At 32.6% G+C, this 20,284-nt stretch overlaps 3 protein-coding genes across 5 annotated transcripts in view; all 3 read right to left on the bottom strand.

Annotated features, from left to right (window-relative positions):
- LOC130444099 (probable small nuclear ribonucleoprotein Sm D1) overlaps positions 1–20,284 on the bottom strand; it is a 169,745-nt gene that overhangs the window by 136,562 nt on the left and 12,899 nt on the right. The window lies entirely within an intron of this gene.
- Positions 1–20,284, bottom strand: part of LOC130444096 (neurocalcin homolog) — a 226,092-nt gene that overhangs the window by 196,070 nt on the left and 9,738 nt on the right. The gene's annotated exons all lie outside the window — the stretch shown is intronic.
- Positions 1–20,284, bottom strand: part of LOC130444097 (neuronal calcium sensor 2) — a 159,879-nt gene that overhangs the window by 129,883 nt on the left and 9,712 nt on the right. Inside the window, exon 1 of one of the 3 annotated variants that reach the window (XM_056779090.1) lies at positions 8,079–8,409. The exons of 1 other annotated variant lie outside the window; for it this stretch is intronic. The gene's annotated coding sequence lies outside the window, so the exon portion shown is untranslated. Of the gene's footprint in view, positions 1–8,074; positions 8,410–20,284 lie in introns of those variants that run through there. One more of the 3 variants, XM_056779092.1, reaches the window with a different exon arrangement.

Genomic DNA, 20,284 nt, shown 5'->3' with positions numbered 1-20,284 from the left:
TTTGAAAACGCCGCGTTTTTTGTCGCCCCGCGACCATCGACAAACAACGCGTGCATAAAAGACGCCTTACAGTCAATAGTTAGATCCATGATTCGTCGACTATGACGTCTTTAAAGCAACGCTATTGAATTTTTTCAGCATTGCTTTACACCAATCGACGCGAGCTTTTTTGTCAACTTATGTGATATCCAAGGCGAACAAAAGTTGACAGTCAAATGTTTATGCAATATTGAATAAACGCGAGTGGAACTAATGCCCGAATATGCCTCAATATTACGGTACGTCACATGACGATACAATATCAAATTACGTATAGTATCGATGTTTTCTGGCACAGATTTTGGGCGACTTTCGCTACATGTTTCAAGTATCTGTAAACAACTTAAATAGCACTCGTCTGACAATATGTTCTGAGTACATTCACCATTAAAATGACAAACTTTGTGACGGTAATGTTAGATTTGCCATATTCACAACAGTGTTGCCATATCTCAAAACTAAAATAGCAAACTTTGTATAGAATGCTATACTATATAGTATAGTATGCTATATGAATTTTTTATCTGTATTATTTTAAACTTATAGCAAATTTTCTGGACCTAAAAAAGCATCTAATTTGTGGAGAGATGACAACGAAATTTATTTTAGAAGCACCAAATCGATTAAGATCTAGTTCGAAACATGGTGCTCTGTATTTTTCTAATTTGGTTGATAATGAACAACTTTTCTCCCTCAACATTGTCAAAGAAATTTAAAAACTGGTAGAAGAAAGAAAATTATCCAACACAATTCAATATCTAGGTAAAACAACCTATTTCAACAAAAATTTTTCTCAAAGAAAGTGACACGATACCAATATTTTTCATTGAATTTTCAACGATACATAGAAGAAACGTGTACCACACGTCTTTATTGTACATATTTAGTCGATAGGGTTGCCTTAGAAACGGGCGTGACAAGATCAAGTACGTAATTCAGTTATCGTCATTCGTTGTATTTTTAGACAAATCCAAATATTATTTCAGTTGGACTAGAAAATTTAATATTCAAAATTCATTTTCATTATGGTTACAATAGACTAGTCGATAAAGTAAAAAAGGATCCGAAATTTCAAGATGAAAGCCTTTCGTAAAATTAATACCTTCCCATAGTGTTGTTGGTAGAAGTTTCTCTTCGCTCTTCAGTATTTAGGGTTGTTACTTTCAATTCTTCATCAATGACCGAGGCAACTTTATCATTTATATGGATCCTCTTTTATCCATATTTAATTCTATAGCTGAGATAGACTTACGTTAGAATCATCATCTGTGGATAGATTGATGTCGTATCCTGGTTATAAAAGTTTAGAAACAATAAAGGCAATTGAACGTAAAGGTTATAATAGGTAAAACCACATAAATCAAAGAATCTCTTCCAAAACATCCAAAAAAAAGTCGTAAAGAATATTACATATTGGAAACATTAGAAAAAGCTGCACAGGAAACGAATTTGTTATATTCGCAACCGGAAGAAAGATAAAGAAAATAAGAATCCAAGCAAAAAACACGCGTGTGATAAATGGCACTAAATTTGGAACCTCTCGCGGTTAATGCCAAATATCGGAGAACCGAAATAATCGACAAGAAAAATATTCAACACTGTAAACTCTATAATACTGTTCGAAATGATCACATGGGAAAAGATACCGAAAAAGCAACAGCATAGAATTATACTGGTTATAATTCAAAAAAGGATAGTATCAGTTATGAACGCATATCGAACAATTTTAACGGAAGCTAGTAGAAGAAAGAACACTCAAAGAACAAGGAAACCCCAAAAAAGAAGGCGATTATTGTTGGTAAATATAATAATAAATAATATAATAATAATGGTAAGAAAGCTGAAACATGGAGGGAGGAAAAGATGAATGGACAAAAAAATAGAATCATACCAAGGAATACTCGAAAGCATGGTCAGGTAAATTTTTTTAACGCAATTACTAACTGGTCACGAATACTTTCAAGCGCACATATATAGCGTTCAAGTGCATATACAGCAAGTGGCAACTTACGAAGGAATACACCTTTTTCAAATTCGTGATATGTGTGGAAGAAAGAAGAAACATGGAAAACTTACTAGCTTCAACTATGCCTAAGAATATAATAAACAAGATGCTAGATAGTAAAATAATATGATAATATTTGCGTCCAAAATAAAGTGTATGACCACATCCAAAACTCCGATAAGAAGTAAGTTAGTCGTAGACGACAAGATAATTCACCAAGTAATGAAATTCAAATACCTAGGAATCGAAATTTCAGAATTTGGAGACGTAGAGAACGAAGTAAGAGAGCAAACACTAAAACTTTAAGAATAGCAGCATGTTTGAACGAAACCATATGGCGAAATAAACATATCGGAATAGAAGCCAAATCGAGAATATACATGGTGACGGTAAGACCCATAATGACCTATACCGCAGAGAGATGGCCAGAAACGACGAAAACCAAAATAATGATGGAAACAGCAGAGATGAAAGTGCTACGCAGACAGGGAAAGAAGTGAGGACATCAGAAGATTGTGCAAAATAGATGACGTCAACGAATAGGTTCTATCAAGAAAGAAAGAATGGAATCAGCACATAACTAGTATGGATAACAACAGACTGGTCAAGATAGCGCGCGATAAATCCCCATTGGACTGAAGGAGTACCGACCGACCCAGAAAAAGATGGAGCTACAACTTTGAAGCAGGATAGGAGGCAAGGATGTCGAAGATAAAACAGGCGCCTACTACACGAAATAAGAACTTTGGATAGAGCCCTGTACTTCTATACTATATATACTATACTATATACTATATATACTACTACGATTTAAAACACCGAGTGAGGAGTTAATTCAATTTAATTCTTTGACGCAGAAATCGTTCTACAAAGACCATGAATATAATCATCTTAATTTGAAGAACCTTTGTATGAGAAATTCATATGACTAGCACTTACTAAATTCCCTTTTCACAAAAACTAATGAAGTTAAAAACACTGAAGAGTTAACTCAAGTACATTGGATATATAAATTGAGTGACACATATTCAGCTTTATCCCTTACTCCAATTTTGTGATATGTAAATTATTAGTTTCCAATTATAATGGTTAGTATTTTCTTTTGTCAATGTAAACTTGAAGATTTCATTTATTATTTGAATGTGGTAGTGGAAAGAAACAGGAAGAATTGTTATTTATTCCTATTTATAAAAAAGACAGTAGCGGATTTACCAGCAAGCTGGTATGAAATGAAAAAGATTCATATCTTTATATGGGTCATTCTAAGTTGAAAGGTATTACTGATATCCATGATACATACAGCGAGGCTCCCGAGGGTTTTAATCTCGGACCTTTAGAGGAATGAATGAAATTACAACGGGATTTTGTTTTTGATACTTTAAATTCTAACTTCTAATATTATATTGTAAAATCAATATTTGCATTACACAAAAAAATAGATAAAAATAACATTTCTCCAAAATTTCTTTTAATTTAAACGATTCTATATGTTATATTTACTTATTTGTTGATGTGGTGGAATACCATTAATTTAATGCCTTGCTCGCGCCCTGGTCGCAGCGATGTATTACGTTGATTGTAGGTGGCCCCGCTTGCGACCAACGACCGCGACTGATTTAAAAAACGCTTTTAAAAGCGTTTTTTGGGACGCCGTGCCGCGACAAAAATGCTCTTCACAGTTTCTTATGTGGATAGTCATGTTAGTGCTCAAAATGCGACGATCAACAGCCACGTTTTAACCACGTTCTTTCAGTCTACGACAAGTTTGCGAAAAGATATTGAAAGTAAAAAACGTTTGATACTGAGGTCTTTATAAATAAAATTAAAACACAGCCCTCGCTTTGGAATATAAAGTATTCTAATAGAAACATCGAGGGAAAATTATGGATCCAAGTAAACAGTACTAGAAAAACTTCAATGTACTTGATAATACTGTTAAAAGGTAGGCAAAGATTTATTTATTATTATATTATTATACTGGTACATTTCATTGTCAAACCGTTTTATGTTGAAAATAAAATAATTATCGTATTCTAAAGAAATATTCATTATATTACTATATAGAGTGTGTAGAAGATCTGTAAAAACCTTTTAGAGCAACTTTTAACGTATATTTTGTCAAATGTTGGCAAGAAAATATATATTTGTTGATTTTGGTATAGTTCTTCCAATATCAATTGCAGAAGATAGTTATGCGAGGAACAATCAATATTTCATAAATACGCACGGCACTCATACCAAATTGAAATGAAAAATAATGTTTACTCCCCGTATAAAATTAATTAAACATCTAACAAACCGTCAGTCCACGTGGACTCATCTCCACTGTTTACCAATGAAAACATCGAATTGTAAACATAAATGCATTTCTACTGGCCGAAACTGTCGGAAGGCGAATGTACACAATTTTTTCGAAATATTCCTGCCAGACAGTCTGCGATAAGCAGTGGCGGTGCTTGGTGAGATTTATTTAATTTATAAATTTTTTTAGCATCGTAAAAAAGCCCAATAAACAAAGAATTGCTTACTGTTATTAAAGGTCCAAAGTAAAATTTATTATATTGATAAGCTGTACAAAGAACAGGGTCATACTCTTCTCTATCTATTTACTATTGCATATTTAACCCTATAGAGTAAATATGGGCGAACGTAACATCAGAAGATTATGACTACCATGATTATTTCTAAAGATACTTTGTAATTGAATTGTTCTTTTTCTTTCGTTTTATTTACAATGAATTTTTTTTCTTTATGGTTTTTGCTTTGGAATTTCGTTTTCCAGAGAAAAAAACGAATGGGGTACAAAAAGACTTCAGTTCACGTCTGGTATCCTGTTTAAACCAAACGCACTTACAGGCAAGAACATTTTACTCGTCTATTCACATTTTATAATCTAACATTCGGTTAATAATGATTTTCAGTTCAATGAAGTTCAAATTATGACAATTAAGTGCATCTGTCTAAATAACGGCGTATAATGCCGTCCAATTTATAATGATTCGATTGATTCTTAACGAATACGTTCTCGCATAAGGTATACTAATTTCTGAAAGAATTTATAAAAATAATAAATTTATGAAATGAGGTGTCTACGCCTATGGTAGATCAAACAAAATTCTCGGCAAGGATTTTCATAATCTGCAATTGACATTGGAAGAACAATATCTATACCTTGTCATAGTGCTAAGAGTAGTACTACCTGCAGAGAAATAACCTCTCACTTGATTTGAGCTTGTATTTGCACCAACTGTGCGTATAATTGGTATAACCAGCATCTCGCAAATCAATGTATCTTCAAATTTGAAACCATGCTTCAACGTAGCAAATTTATTTGAAAACCAGGTAGTTAAAACGGTGCCATTTGCAAAATCGGGATCGAGGTGTATGGCAGTATAAAATTATTGTTCGCTAAACCGTCAAAAGTGCATTCTATGAATATTCTTGCCCTGGACAATCGATAATTAAATTTACGTTTTGTATTACAATATATACAATTTCGATCATAGCATTATTAAATTAGTTCTTTGTCTCTGTATATCTTCTTTGACATAAGAGCAGAGTTCATCAAATGAAGACATACTCATTCTAAAGTATAAAAAGAACCTTTCGTCGTGGATTACAAGAAGACCAAATAATATGTGAAACTGTGCACATGTCAGTCTTTTTGCTTTAACTTTATGGATACTATTTTCTCTTTTCCACTACCTTTTTCCGACTATAACTACCAACAGTACATTATCGTCCGTGGTTTGATCTAAACTGAAGTAGAACTATTAATTTTTAAAGCGAATATTTCATATTATTTAATTTAAATATTCATAATTTACTTATATTTCGCTATCCCAAACAAAATCTAAAGCGTATTCTGTTTCACAATTTCCTAACCAAATGCACAACTTCTAAATAAGTAGATTTTTATTTTTGTATAACACATTTTAACGCCCAGGTACTCCATTAATACTTTTCTTTGAAATTTGGAATAAATGATGAAGCTTCCATAACTTAGAAGCTTGTAATCAATCATCATCGTTTATTGTATAACTATCTAAATATTTCTTAAAATTAAAAAATAACCTGAATTTATCTCACAACTCAATCGGGTTGAGGTTGGGCGAATATGACGGCCAGATCATTACTTTCAGTAATTCATTGCCTTCCAATTTGTCAGATATTCTTAGCACAGCTTCGAGAAATGCTTGGGATCGTTATCATGCTGTTAGATGAATTTTATAACGAACATGCTCTGGCCATAACATATTAAATTTTTTTTCAAATTTTTTACAACCTTCTTTCCGGATTTCTTCTGGGGTCACATTAATAATAGAGTGTACATAATATCCCCAACGACAAGGGATGACATGATGGAAATAAAACGGAATAAATTTGGGAATGTTTTTACAGAAATGCCTTGTTATGTAACTTTTTCACTTTCAAACATGCCTATATGTCTTTCGAGGTCATTTCGAACACCTGTTGTGATAATCAAGACGTATACTGTAAGTATACTGCAGTAGAGTAAATAGGATAGTTTTTTATTGTTTCCTTCCTGTAATTTATTTGTAATATATTCGTTTTTTCTTTGTATTTCCAATTCAAGCTCTACGGTACCAAACTGAGTGCTATAAATTGTTGCAAGAGGCCTATGGGGACTATTCTCTATCTCGTGCGCGTGTTTTTGAGTGGTATAAGCGCTTTAGTGAGGGCCGAGATAGCACTGAAGATGACCAGCGCCCAGGTTGCCCTGTGACTGTTTTAACTGCGGAAAAATCAACCAAACTGTGCGTGCAGATCGTCGAATGAGCATCCAGATAATTGCCTAGGCTGTAAACGCCGATAAAGAAACGGTTAGAAAATTTTACACAAGGAATTACACATGAGGAAATTCTATGAGAAGTTGGTGCTAAAAAATATGACTCATGACCAAAATCTCTCGCGTCAATGTGTCTGCTCAGATTTCCTGGAAAGGTTAGAAAAAGATCTGCTTTGAAAGGGATCCAATTTGAGTTGAAGGAAGTGTTAAAGGAAAAAACGGGAGAGCTCCTAAAGGCACTCACCAAAAAAGACTTTCAGCACTGCTTCGATCAATTGAAAAAACGTATGGAAAGATGTGTATTATTTTTATAATAAAACCTTTTTAATTTTCTCAATTATTATTCAACCAAATTTAAAAAAAAAACTTCATATTGCTGGACAAAGGACTAGAATTCCTTTCCAACCAGGTGCCCCTCTTTCTCATTTAAAATTTTCGAAGGGTTGTTTATAGTTCTGGGAGAGGGGTGCTGGAGGGGGATAATATTTGCATACTGTAAATTGTCAATTTAAGAAACAAAATCGACCTGTTTCAAGTTTTTTTCACATAGTACTTAATAACGCTAAAATTGAATTTGAAAGGGAAAAAGGAAGTATACAAAATAATGCATTTTTATTCAATTTGTACATGGCGATTGACTAATATCATTCCATCGAATTGTCAATATTATTCAATATTATCAATTGACAAGAGTAATAACTGTCATTATATCTCAATATTCTATATATTATGTAATCGTTATCGATAAAGGATATCAAGTGACTAAATAGAAAATCCTGATAAGTGGTTATATTTGATATCAAATTTTGTTAATATGAACTAAAATCAATTTTTCAGGCATAAAATATTATTTCAATACTTACAATCAACTACGCTCATGGTTGTCAAATGCTAAATTTCTGGAATATTTTAGTGGCTTCAAAATTGTTGAAAAAGGTTCTGCGCGACTATTATTTATTACTTTACGTATTTGAAGAATGATTTATAATAAATTTTATTAAATATTTATTAGATCTATACAATTTTTCAAAAATAAATAAATAAAAACGCAACTTACGTCTTTCGATAGCAATATTTTAAATAACAAATTTGTATATCTATTTTTGTTTGTAATTTTTCATTCGTATTAAATAAAACAAAAACATAAAAGTTTATACCAATAAATAAATCGATAAAAAAATAAGTACAAATACCAACAACCAAAACAACAAGAAAATTACCTACAGCTCGAAAATCCTCGACAACTATAAACCACAAACAATCCTGCCACAGCGCTCCTAACCCGGTTCAACTGTTGCACTAATGTATTTTCAAAAAAAATTCGCAAGGGTCACTTCGCCAAACCACAAACAATACCAAAATCTAACCGGCACGCACTAACGAACAAATCGTAAAATCTGGGAAGCGAAAAAAATTACGCGCTCCTCTTTAGCAGCATTGCGGAAAATGTTCGCGTTCAGTATGTTTTGTTGTTGTCTATCGTAGTTGGCTACTCTGCTGACGCTGTCCTTTGACTGGTCCTGAGGCGGTCGAGAGCGCCGAACAAGCGAAGATCAATATTGGCAGGCAGGCGAGGTACGACGCGCGCGCGCCTCCTACATTTTCTCGTTCGGTTCGCGTGTTGCTGACAATACTCTTTCCTGCTGTGGTATGCACAGGCCTGCTTACTTAATATTACCTACTAAATTTCTTTCTATGCAGACTTTTTTTTCGATTCAAATTATATTAGTTATTTATAATCAATTTGCATCTTAAATTCATTAAATTAACGATATATAAGATGTCGTGAAAATAAATACCGAACGGTATTTATGATATGTATTATAGTGTACTTTAACACCGTTTATTGATGACCCCCATTAATAAACAATTTTCTATTAGTTAACGATTTTATTAAACATTTGATTCTAAGAATTTTCCATGGCAGAGAAAGTAATCTTAAAACAAAATGAAAATTTTATTTTCTAAAACGTCATACTTGTTTTAAGAAGCCGTTTTTTTGTGTTCATATATTATAATTTAAAAATTTAAACAAAGTTTTCAATAATAAAAAAAAATTCTTGGTATAAGAATAAAATTACTCATGAGAAAATGAATGTCACTAATTAGTACAGACAAATTAGGTGATTTTAAGGTAAAACCTTAAATTAAATTGGGCAACTCTTAACAAAATTACGGACACGGATATTCCAAATTTTGGGAGTTGAAACACAAAAAATTTTGAAACGGGAATAACTAGAAAACTATGAGGAATTCTAGAAAAACTGCTGTAACAATAATTGTAGAGTAAAAAATTCTCCATAAATTTTTTTGTTGATTGCTGGATTGTTTTGTCTATATTTTTTGTTATTTGTTGAGTTGGAACTTTCCCAAAAAGACAGGGCAGACATTAGAGTGACGTAAGCATACTAAATGAAGACGCTCAAGAGGCGTTTTTATCGGTGATAAAAAACGTTGCACCTTTTTTATCGCTGTCAAAATGACAAACGAGTCATATTTAAATGACACATTTTATATAGGAGAAAATGTATCTTGCCAAAAAACACTCGAGCTTCTCTTTAAAACAAAAATTTCTTTTTAACTCAAAATCAGTAATTTTGCTCGAAAAACTGACTTTTGACAAAATCCCTAGACTTTCGTTCTCACGATGTCCGTTTTTCTCGTTAAATTACTGATTGGCAAAATTGTTTCGTTTCCAAAAGCTGTTGTGTTTACACTGTTGATAATTATGTCCTTATTTCGTTAGTGGATCGAAGTTTGCTGCGCTCTGAAAAACGATTTTGAGTTGGAAAATAAGCAAAAAAAATACATTTGGTATATAGTTTCCTGTTTTATCCGTCACAATATCTTGTTTACAATTATACACATATATACAATCCCCATTAGCCCTCAGAATATCCGATGACCAAAAATACACCAAGTAGCGGGTAGGATCTCTGGCGACCCCACTAACCCCACTACAACAAAGCAACTGATTGTTTGACAAGTAAAAATCAAGTGTATGTGCAAGTAGCCTGCTACCAATAAAATATCGGCCGCTTTTATACTGGCCGTCCAAAATCGGTGTGTGAACAATAGCCTAACGAATTTCTTTTTTCTTGATAAATCGTCTTAATTTTCAAAAAACAAGTGAAAATTGACGTCTATTTCCATGAAAAGTAAAAACACAAGAACTTTTTTTATCGGATAAATTTATTTTTGCAACGAAATGATTTTTCCAATCACAAAATGACAAAATCGTGAGACCGAAGGTCCAGTGATTTTGTCAAATGTTTTTTGAGCAAAATTACTGATGAAAAAATTTTGAGTTGAAAAGAAATTTATCCTCAAACAAGTGTTTTTTGGCAAGATAAATTAACGACAGAATATATAAATGAACAACAACAATAATTATCTATATTGATACAATCAAATTATTTAAATGAACGTTTACTAATCAGAAACAGGCGTTTTTATCGGTAATAAAAAACGATGCACCTTTTTTATCACTGTCAAAATGACAAAACAGTCATATTTAAATGACACATTTTATATAGGACTCAATTTATCAAAATGAAAATCTGTATCAACCACAAAAAATCAATTTTCCTCAAATGTTGCAATCCAAAGAAATGTAGAAATCAATCAAATTAATTAATTAATTAATTGTTTAGGTCGTTTTTTATCAGCTTTCTTCTTTCTATGTATATGAATCATTTTTAAACATACTTTTATTTTGCTGTATTTGATTCCGTTCAAAAAAAATTTCTAATGTAATGTAATGTAAATTTTTGTAATTGAATGTATGTATTTATGATATTCCTTGCTTTGTTATTGCAGATCCGTTTTCTCATCGTATTGATGAGCTTTTAATCTATTTTCTAAATACTGGCATGTTTGTTCTATGTAAACAGTGTCTAAATCATTAAAAGGTAATTGATATACAATGCTTCTTTGACAGTGGCCCTTTTAGATTCTAGTTTAATGAAATATTTCAATAATGTGTATTAGGTCCTTTATGATTTAATATCATATTCATTGAAATAATTCGATAGCTGTTGGGAAAGTACATATTATTATAAGGAAATTGTTGTGATGTTTAGTTTCTGTTTTGTTTCTTAATTGATTATAGAATATGTTTATCCTTTACATGAATATTTTAATTATAATTTTTTCAGGATAATTATTTTCCTTGAATGAATTATAAATTTACAATTACCATCAGCGAAAAACAAACACAGAACGAATTTCCCACATACAAAAACGAATTAACCCTCAAACTACCATTGTTTATTTCCAATTCAGAATCAATTATTTCGTGCGGACCATTCGCATTTTCCACAAGAATATATTTAAATACGATTTGTTTTGTGTTAACCATGTTCATTTTCCTAATCACTAATTTGGTATTTAAATTAAGCCGATGCGTCGAACCGACTGCGACGAAGTAACATTGGAAGCAGACTCGTTACCCAAAGAGTGTATTTGTAAGAGTTCCGAAAAAATATATCACGTAATTTAGTGTATTTCTAATAGACCAGAATATCTTAAAAATATAGATAAAAAACTGGAATTAAAATAGTATATTACATAACGAGTGTGGAAAGTGATACATTTCGTGAAATATACTTTCCAACAATTTGTGTACACTATTTTTCCTACGACCACGTAAAAAATTCTTCAAAAAAACATGTTTCTTAAATAAGAAAGACAATTAAACAATATCACAAATGTGTTGAAAAGTATTTCAACACATGTGTTGAAACGTATATAAACACGTGTGCTGAAAAGTCAAAAAATCATACGAAATATTTTTTATTTTGTCATATTAGAGATGACAAAAATGAAAAGAATGATTATGAAATATTTTTTTCAAACTTTTAACTTAACTGTTAGTAAAATCAAGTCAGACGTGAAGAATGTTTTTCTTCACTATGGAGAATAAATTTTCATTCAACTATTTTATACATTACCCAGTAATAGTAATAACACTTAATATAATTTTAACGTTTAAATTATCTTGCAGACACTAGTATGTATTTGAACACAAATCACAACAAACTTTCAATTTGTATTGTAAACACTAATATAACCTCAAAAAATCATCTTGTCTACTTCTTCAGTCTTCTTAAAATTGGCCTTTTGCCTTTCGGCACCCAGCCAGATTCATATTGTATTCACCTATTCCGTCTATCGTTCGAGACCGTTTATAACATAAGAAAAAGAAGCATTTCAATACATGTACGTTTTGTTATTTTTTAGTACACGTGTGAAATGAGCTACTTTCTTAGGTAAAAATGAGTGTGCAGTTATAAGAGAAAATTAGAAAACAACAGCTTTCATAAAAACATTCATTTTTCAGACATTTACTCCAATAACAATTTTTTTTATGTTGGATGATTATCTATGAACCAACCAATTTTATTGAAGCTAAAAAAGTTATTATCTTTATGCTGGGGCCACACTAACGAGAAATGCCATTAATTATCGCGAGAAAGGACGTTAACCGTAGGTGTAGCCACGACTTAACGATATAATTAAACAACGGCATTAACATTGCCGTTTGGCGTTAGGCGATAGCTCAAGTGGCGATACATCAAAAATATTAACGCCAGAATCAATGCCATGAAGCGGCCACACTACGTATTGTCAGTGTGTGTCGTGAGCACGACGAGATCGCACGTGTTTGTCTTTGAAATACATACTACTGTCATGGAGTGGAGTAACGAGAAAGTAATTGCATTTCTCGAGATTCTGTAAACAGAACCATGTTTGTGGGATCCGAAACACAAAAGTTTCAAGAATCGTGTACCTAATGCAAAGTTATGCTTGGCGACGAATAATGGAATTATTACCTTATTCTTTTCCTCTGTTTCCTTTTTTTCTTCATTCGATAATGATTTTGGGCATTAACGTTAGCCGCTAGTGTAGCCCCAACAAGTGGAAAACATGTTTCAATAACACAGCTCTACAAAATAGTACATTATGTTACTAGGAGTAGAAAGCTATCATTATTGTTGAGCCCAAATTTACAATAAAAATAAAATTCATTTTTCCAGTTATGATTAAAAACCCCGCACCATATAGAACAGCTAAGATCTCAGTTATTCAACAATATTGAGAAACTAACACGCAAATCTGGATAAGTTGTTATGTGTTATACTAAATGTTCGTTCTAATTCTAAATCCTTTCGCTATTGATGTTATCGGCAATGCCCTCTTACGATAATAAAAGATACAACAGTTGTAGAGTTGAAGATATTGGACTACAATATGTTAAACGCCCGAAAGAATTTAAGAGAAATGACTGGTAAACAATTACATTTTGGAACAATGTTTCGAAAAGAATATAATCAAAAACAATAGAGTGTGCCATGAGACAATTATTCGGAGCACCCATGTGAATCACATGAGCTCCTAAATTTGTTAAATCTAAATTTAGAGCTAAGCTAGAATAAGTAGGAGTAAGTAGCTTAATTTGGAACATAACGTAATTTGGACCGCTGTAGTATTCAAAGATTGATAAAATCTGTATGCTTTTAGATAGGCAACTTGTTATACATACTCGTAGATGCAGACGAGGTTAATGCAATCGTGTTTCTGAGGAAACGTCTCATGGTTACATTGAAAGAAGTGTTATTTGTTCGATTTCGAAGAAACTTTGTTATATTGATAAGAGAGTGAAAGCTGTTAGTACGCCCAAACGTAAGTAATTACGGATCTTCTTCATCATCGTAAGTTAGGGTAGTTAGTTCTGTGTTTGCATGAATGGTTGCCTAGCAGCAGCTGGGATGATGAAGACCAGCTTTCATACCAACTTGTACGTGGTAGTTCTGGTGGTCGGGATGTATTCGAGTTTTCTTCCTTTGCAATCTTTGCCAACCGGTCACCTTACATTCTGTCCACGTGGTCTCTCCATTCTCTTCGCCGATTTCTCGCCCATCTGACTACATCCTGGATGTCATGTCATATATCCCTTATTTCATCATTTCTCTTGTGGTCAAATAATGTGTGTTCCGCTATTGATCTCAGCGTTCGCATTTCAGTAGAACTTAAAAACCGCTTAGTTATGGTGTTCTCTGTTCTGGTCTCTATCGCGTATGTCATTACTGGTCTCACACAGGTCTTGTATATTCTGACTTTGCTCCCGGTAGTCATATATTTATTTCGCCAAATTACATCTCTCAGGTACCCTGATATTAATGACGTCTTTTTATGTTCGCTCCTAGATATTTGAATGACATCACTTGTTGTCTTCTCGGTTCTCTGGATACAGTAAAAGATTTGATTTTCTTTAGGCATATTTGCATGTTAAAAGTTTTCGCTATTAGTTCAAACCTATACACTAGCCTTTGTAAGTTATCTTCGTTTGAGATGATCACTGCGTCATCAGCATAACATACTATTTTTATTTCTTTGTTTCCCATTCGGTATCCTCTTCCAGCTTGCTTTACCTCGTTTATAATCTCATCCATTATAATGCTGAGTTTATTATCTATTCTGACATATGTGTAATTATCGGTATCTAAGTCTCCGATTACTTTTATTCTATTGGAAAGAATCTTCTTTCTCTTGAGTAGAGTTGTTACATCCCTTAAACGTACCCTATCAAATGCTTCGATGATATCGATGAAGCACGTATAGGCTGCCTTATTGAACTCTATAGCCTTTTCTGTAATTTGGCGGATCACATAACTAGCATCTACAGCCGACATGTTCTTTCTGAATCCCTGCTATTCTTCTGAGATACCAGATGATATCACTTGCTGCGTACAAAAGTGGTGATTACGGTTTGAATTGATGTAGTCGAGTGTATGGGGCTCCAAAGGGACTATCAAGAGGCATGCTGATAAAAAAACTCCATTCGCAATAATGTTAAAGCATTTGGTAGACCATCGGTATTTTCTACATATATGGAAAGAATTATTTCTGAGCCATAGGCTTTCTTTAATAGAGAAAAACCCATTTTTTCTATCTTTCTGAACGAATTGTCGATAAACATAAATTTACAGCAGACACTATATATAACGTAGACGAATTTGGTTTTACCTCTATGCAAAAAAGATTCCCAAAAATAGTTGCTCGTAAAGGGAAGCACCAGGTAGGAAGTCTAATAAGTGATGAACGTGGCGTCAATACTCTTAAGGCCCCTCCACACTCTCGCGAGAACGCAGAAACATGTGAGAAATGCGAATGTGGAACGGATTCGCGTATTTTTATCAAGTTCTCGCGCTATTCTCCGGCAAATACGGAGAACAGCGCGAGAAAGGAGCGCGAGAACGTGAGAACATGTGAGAAGGTTTATTGACTCCACACTCGCATGTTTCTCAGTAACCAGCGAGTTTCCGATTTGAATGATGGTGTTGTGTGCCGCAAGGCATCAATGTGAGCGTAACTTGGATAAACGAACTTGAATTGAAGTTTTTAGAATATTTTCAAGAGGAACCGGTGGAATCGTGCATTGATGGAAGTACCTCTTAACGAATTAAAAAACAAAAAAACTTCGTTACCATGAATTCTTGTCATCCACCATCTTCTTTTTCGCCACTTCTTTTTAATCATTCTTTTCTCTTTAATATACGCATAATTATAATATGCAAATGCGCATAACAATAAACTTGCCGCAGTCACTTCAGCGTCCATCGTTATCGAGCAGAGAACTGAAGTGAGAGTGTGTACCCTAAAAAAGTTCTCACTACGTTCTCGCTGAGAATCTCGTGGAGATTCTCGCGAGAGTGTGGAGGGGCTATTAGTATGTGCAGTTAGTGCTGCCAGTGTATATATTCTACAAATAATAATTATTAAGAGAAAAAAATTCATCCTGATCTGAAAATTGGAACACCTCCCGCCAGTATTGTTACAATTTCAGACAGGATATATTGAGTCAGATCTCTTTGTTGAATGGCTGATGCATTTCCAAAAACATCAACTGCAATACACATAATAAAGTCTTCCTACTGCTTGATGGCCATACAACACACAGCAAAAATTTGCAGGCTTGTTAGTTTGCTAGAAAAAATGGAATCGTTTTACTTCAACTGCCTGGCTTTACCACCCACCTTTTGCAGCCTTTGGATATAGCATTTTTTGGTCCTTTGCAGACTTATTTTACACAAGCTCAAGAAACGTTTCTTATATATCAAACGCAAATGTTAAAATTACTTAATGAGGCATATGGCAGAGCGACCATTGTGGGAATTGCAGAGAGTGCCTTCCGTAGTTCCAAAATTAGACCGGTATTCACAGATGACCAATTTGCACCAGTTGATATTTTGCAATCTGCAACCTCTGATAAAACTTCTAGAAGTAATAATGATGAAGATAGAAGTGACAACAAGAATAAACGATTTAGGAGAGTTCTTGAAGAAATATCACCGCGAACAAAAAAAAGCAAATTCCAGATGGTCCTTCGTCTTCTCGTAAAGCTCCAATAGCTCAGAAAGCAGTGAAAATAACAAGCAGCCTTTACAAATCACAGTTAGACGGAATGAACTTAAAAACTTTGAAAAAATAAGTTCAACAAACTTTAACAAAATGCCGAAACATAAAACAGAAAATGGTTTTGTGCATTGTGTAAAAAAAAAGAAGATATGGTACAATGTATAAAATGTCGCACTTGGAATCAAACTGGGTGTGCTGGAGTTAGTGCTGCAATTAAAAGGTTGTATTGTTGTAATTGTCGTTAAGAAAGCTAATGGTCCAATTTAGAAAGCTAGGGGTTCAAATAAGGGAACCAGTTTTCTATATTGGAACGATGACAAAATTTGTTTTTTACTAATATAAATGGTATTCAAAATTAATAAATGTTTTTTTTTTGAAAGTGCACTTAGTGAGTTTCTTTTCTACTACTCAATTTTTATCGACACTTCTTCCTTGCTTTTATATCGTAAAAATTATAAAATTGATCCAGATTAGGCCACCCTCCCCTAAATCACAAAAATAACACGTTGTTTCAGATTGTGTGGCAAATTCAAATTTACGTTTTTTTTTTATTATTTTATGGGCCATATTGGGCTATCCTTGAAAGTTTTTGGAGTTCGCGGCTCCCAAAATCAAGGTTACCACCGCTGGTATAGACTCAAGCTAGAAAAAATTTGAATCTAAAGGAGATGTAAAAATGCTATACATCGATAGAAGATGGAAAGCTAATCCATGCACTCCAAAAGCGGCATGATAAGCAACACCACAACAATCATTATGAAACTCTATACATAGACTATTGATATTACGAGAAATCGATTTATCATATCTATTTTATGCGGAAACATTTATTTCCGGAGATACTGGAAGTGGCCATTATTCCACGAAAGCTGACAGATATCGATGGATAGATAGATTGTTAGATAGATCTCATCAATATTTATCCGTGTGGAAAGTCATGATGATTGACGCATGCGCACTAGAATCTCTGTGAAAAAGTATGCAAATGCATTATTTTCACGAAAAATCAATATATAAAATGAAAATTTAGTAATTTTTGTAAGGTTAGGTAAGGTACCGTACCTTAAGCTCAAAGAATGGTTTCACCAAAGTCTCAAATAGCCTGCTGAACGTTGGGTTAAAACTATGGGTCCATGTCTTAAGGTCGAGGATGGTGATGAGGTAGCACAATAAAAAAGTTTCATAACTACTTAAACTTACTATAAATACCAAACAAAACAATGTACACAAAATCATATACAAAACGGAAAACTAAATTTAGTCACGCGCGCCGAATCTCTGGAAGCTGCATAGCTTCGATGGCGTTCGAGAATTGATCGCTTTGCTGAATCAAAACGTCTTGCCTGGATTTGTGTTAGTATTTTAATTTTTTACGTTTACCAGGTATATTAAAAAGGATTAAATTCATTACATTCTACTAGGATGTTAATGGGATTATAAAGAAAGGTACCTTGGAATTCCAGGAATCGAATAATTAATGTTTTATCGAGGAAGTTGTTCGGAGAAATGTGTATATGGCGTGATCGCCACAAAACCATAGAATACGATGGGCTATACTTTGAATATAGAGGCTTTCTTTTTGAATGATTATTTAATAAATTTATGAGTTTGAATATTATCAACAATATAATTTAAAGTATTATTTGCTGTATAATATATGTGAGTAAGTATGCAGAGCCAACAAATCAATTCGACTTTATTAATCCCATAACTTATAGGAAAGCACTTTAAACGTATCGAAAAAAACGATATTTATTTTTTCTTTCGTTAGGATTACCAGATGTACCTTTTGGTGTTTCTTTCCCAAAAAAAATATCACATAATTTACCAGTAGTCGTTGTATGTTATTAATGACATACCAAACACGCATACAAAAATATTTATGAGATGTGGGTATGTTTATATTACTACTAATGAAGTAAATTGTTCAGTTTATTTAGTGGAATCCGATTTGTTTACAGTATATCTAAATGAGCTTGCTATTAACTCAAATTAGTAGAATTAGTAAAAATATAAATTTATAATGCTTATGACTGGCCCCAAAAAATATGTGAAAAATGTTATTGTGAAGCGTGAATCACGGACAATATTATCCAATTTATTTTGTAAAGTATTCCAGACGTAAAACTGTCCAAACTTTATATGGCAAAAAGGATGTACGTAATATTACGAGGTTTTCTTGTTCACTTTCGCTATACAGGGTGTCCCACGATGAGTTAAAAATATCTGTATATGGCAAAACACTTATAGTCAAATTATGAAAATTTCGGATAAGATCTATTTAACTAAAATATGTTCAAAGATATTCGACTTCCGGTAAGTTTGTTATTTTAAATGGAACAACCTGTATGTTAATACATTTTTTAAATCTACATAAAATTTTAGTTTACTTTTGTCTAAAAACTTTTTTCAAAAAATGCATACTTTTTAAGTTTTTTTGTAAAAAAATTGACGTTGCAGACGCTTATAAGTTATTTTTTACGAGGACACCCTTGAAGATGAAAAAAATGTTCGTTAGCTTTTAGCAAGGTCAGACGTATTTGAATCTACGTTGAAAAAATTTTCATTTTATACAGGGTGTGTATGAAAAATGTTCAAAGTTTAACTTCATAAATATCAAATTTCTTTATTTTTTTTTAATAGAACCACCCGGTTTTTTCTATTTTAATGCATTCAGGGGTAAAAAATAAGGCAAATTCATGTATACTTTCCTATACCTAATCCTCACCGTTATCCAGATGTTAAATGTTTTAGAGGTGTGCTCTAAATTTTATCTTGAGCCTTGACACAAGCTCTAAGCAATAAAAAAGTATTTTTCTTTATCTTGTCAAGGTCTGTGAAAAAAATTAAATCAAATTGTATTTACTAATCGTATTCCAACTTTTAGTAGTTTCCGAGATATATCGGGTTTTAAATTATTGTATTTTTTAACAAGTTTTAAATTTTTATGTATACTTTTAGTAGGCTTTGTAATAAATGTCACTGATTTAACTGTCATTAGTCAATTGTTGATACTTTCGAAAATCGTTAAAGTGCCTCGTTCTCAATTTAATAACGAAGATTATGTAAATAGCAGCAAATAAAGTACATGTTCTTGTAACAACTTCGTCACATTCACCATGTATTAAAAACAAATTTACCTAATCTTCGTTGTTAAATTGAGAACGAGGCATTTTAACGATTTTCGAAAGTATCAACAATTGACTAATGACAGTTAAATAAGTGTCATTTATTATAAAGCCTACTAAATAGTATACATAAAAAATTAAAACTTGTTAGAAAATACAATAATAATTTAAAACCTCAAATATCTCGGAACCGACTAAAATTTGGAATAGAATTAGTAAATAAAAATTTGATTTGATTTTTTTACACATCTTGACAAGATAAAAATTTTTTCTTTATTTTTAGTACTTGTATCAACGGGTCAAAACAAAATTTAAGCCACACCTGCATCTCTCAAAATTTACAGACAACATTTAATTTCTGGATAACGGTAAAGTTTACGTACCGGGTGGTTCTATTTAAGAAAATAAAGAAATTTGATATTTATGAAGTTAAACATGGAACACCCTGTATAAAATGAAAATTTTTTCAACGTAGATTCAAATACCTCTGACCTTGCTACAAGCAAACGAACACAAAACATTTTCATATCTTTAAGGGTATCCTTGTAAAAAAATAATTTATAAGATTCTGTAATAACTCAAAAAGTATGCATTTTTAAAAAAAGTTTTTAGACAAAAGTAAACTAAAGTTTTACGTACATTTCAAAAATGTAATAATATACAGGGTGTTCCATTTAAAATAACAAAGTTACAGTCGACATTCGGTAAAACCGGAAGTCGGCCATCTTTGAAAATATTCTAGTTAAAAAGATCGTATCCGAAAGCCCAAACGTAGAAATTTTCATGATGTAACTATAAGTATTTTGCCACATACAATGAAAAATAAAGGAAAGATCGGAATATTATTTTACGCTATCACTGGTTGTGCTTTTAATTCTGCAT

The sequence above is a fragment of the Diorhabda sublineata genome, chromosome 5, assembly GCF_026230105.1.
Source record: "Diorhabda sublineata isolate icDioSubl1.1 chromosome 5, icDioSubl1.1, whole genome shotgun sequence".
NCBI classification, from domain to species: Eukaryota; Metazoa; Arthropoda; class Insecta; order Coleoptera; family Chrysomelidae; genus Diorhabda; species Diorhabda sublineata.
The sequence above is the reverse complement of the archived record's forward strand: the minus strand, read 5'-3'. Positions and strand labels throughout refer to the sequence as shown.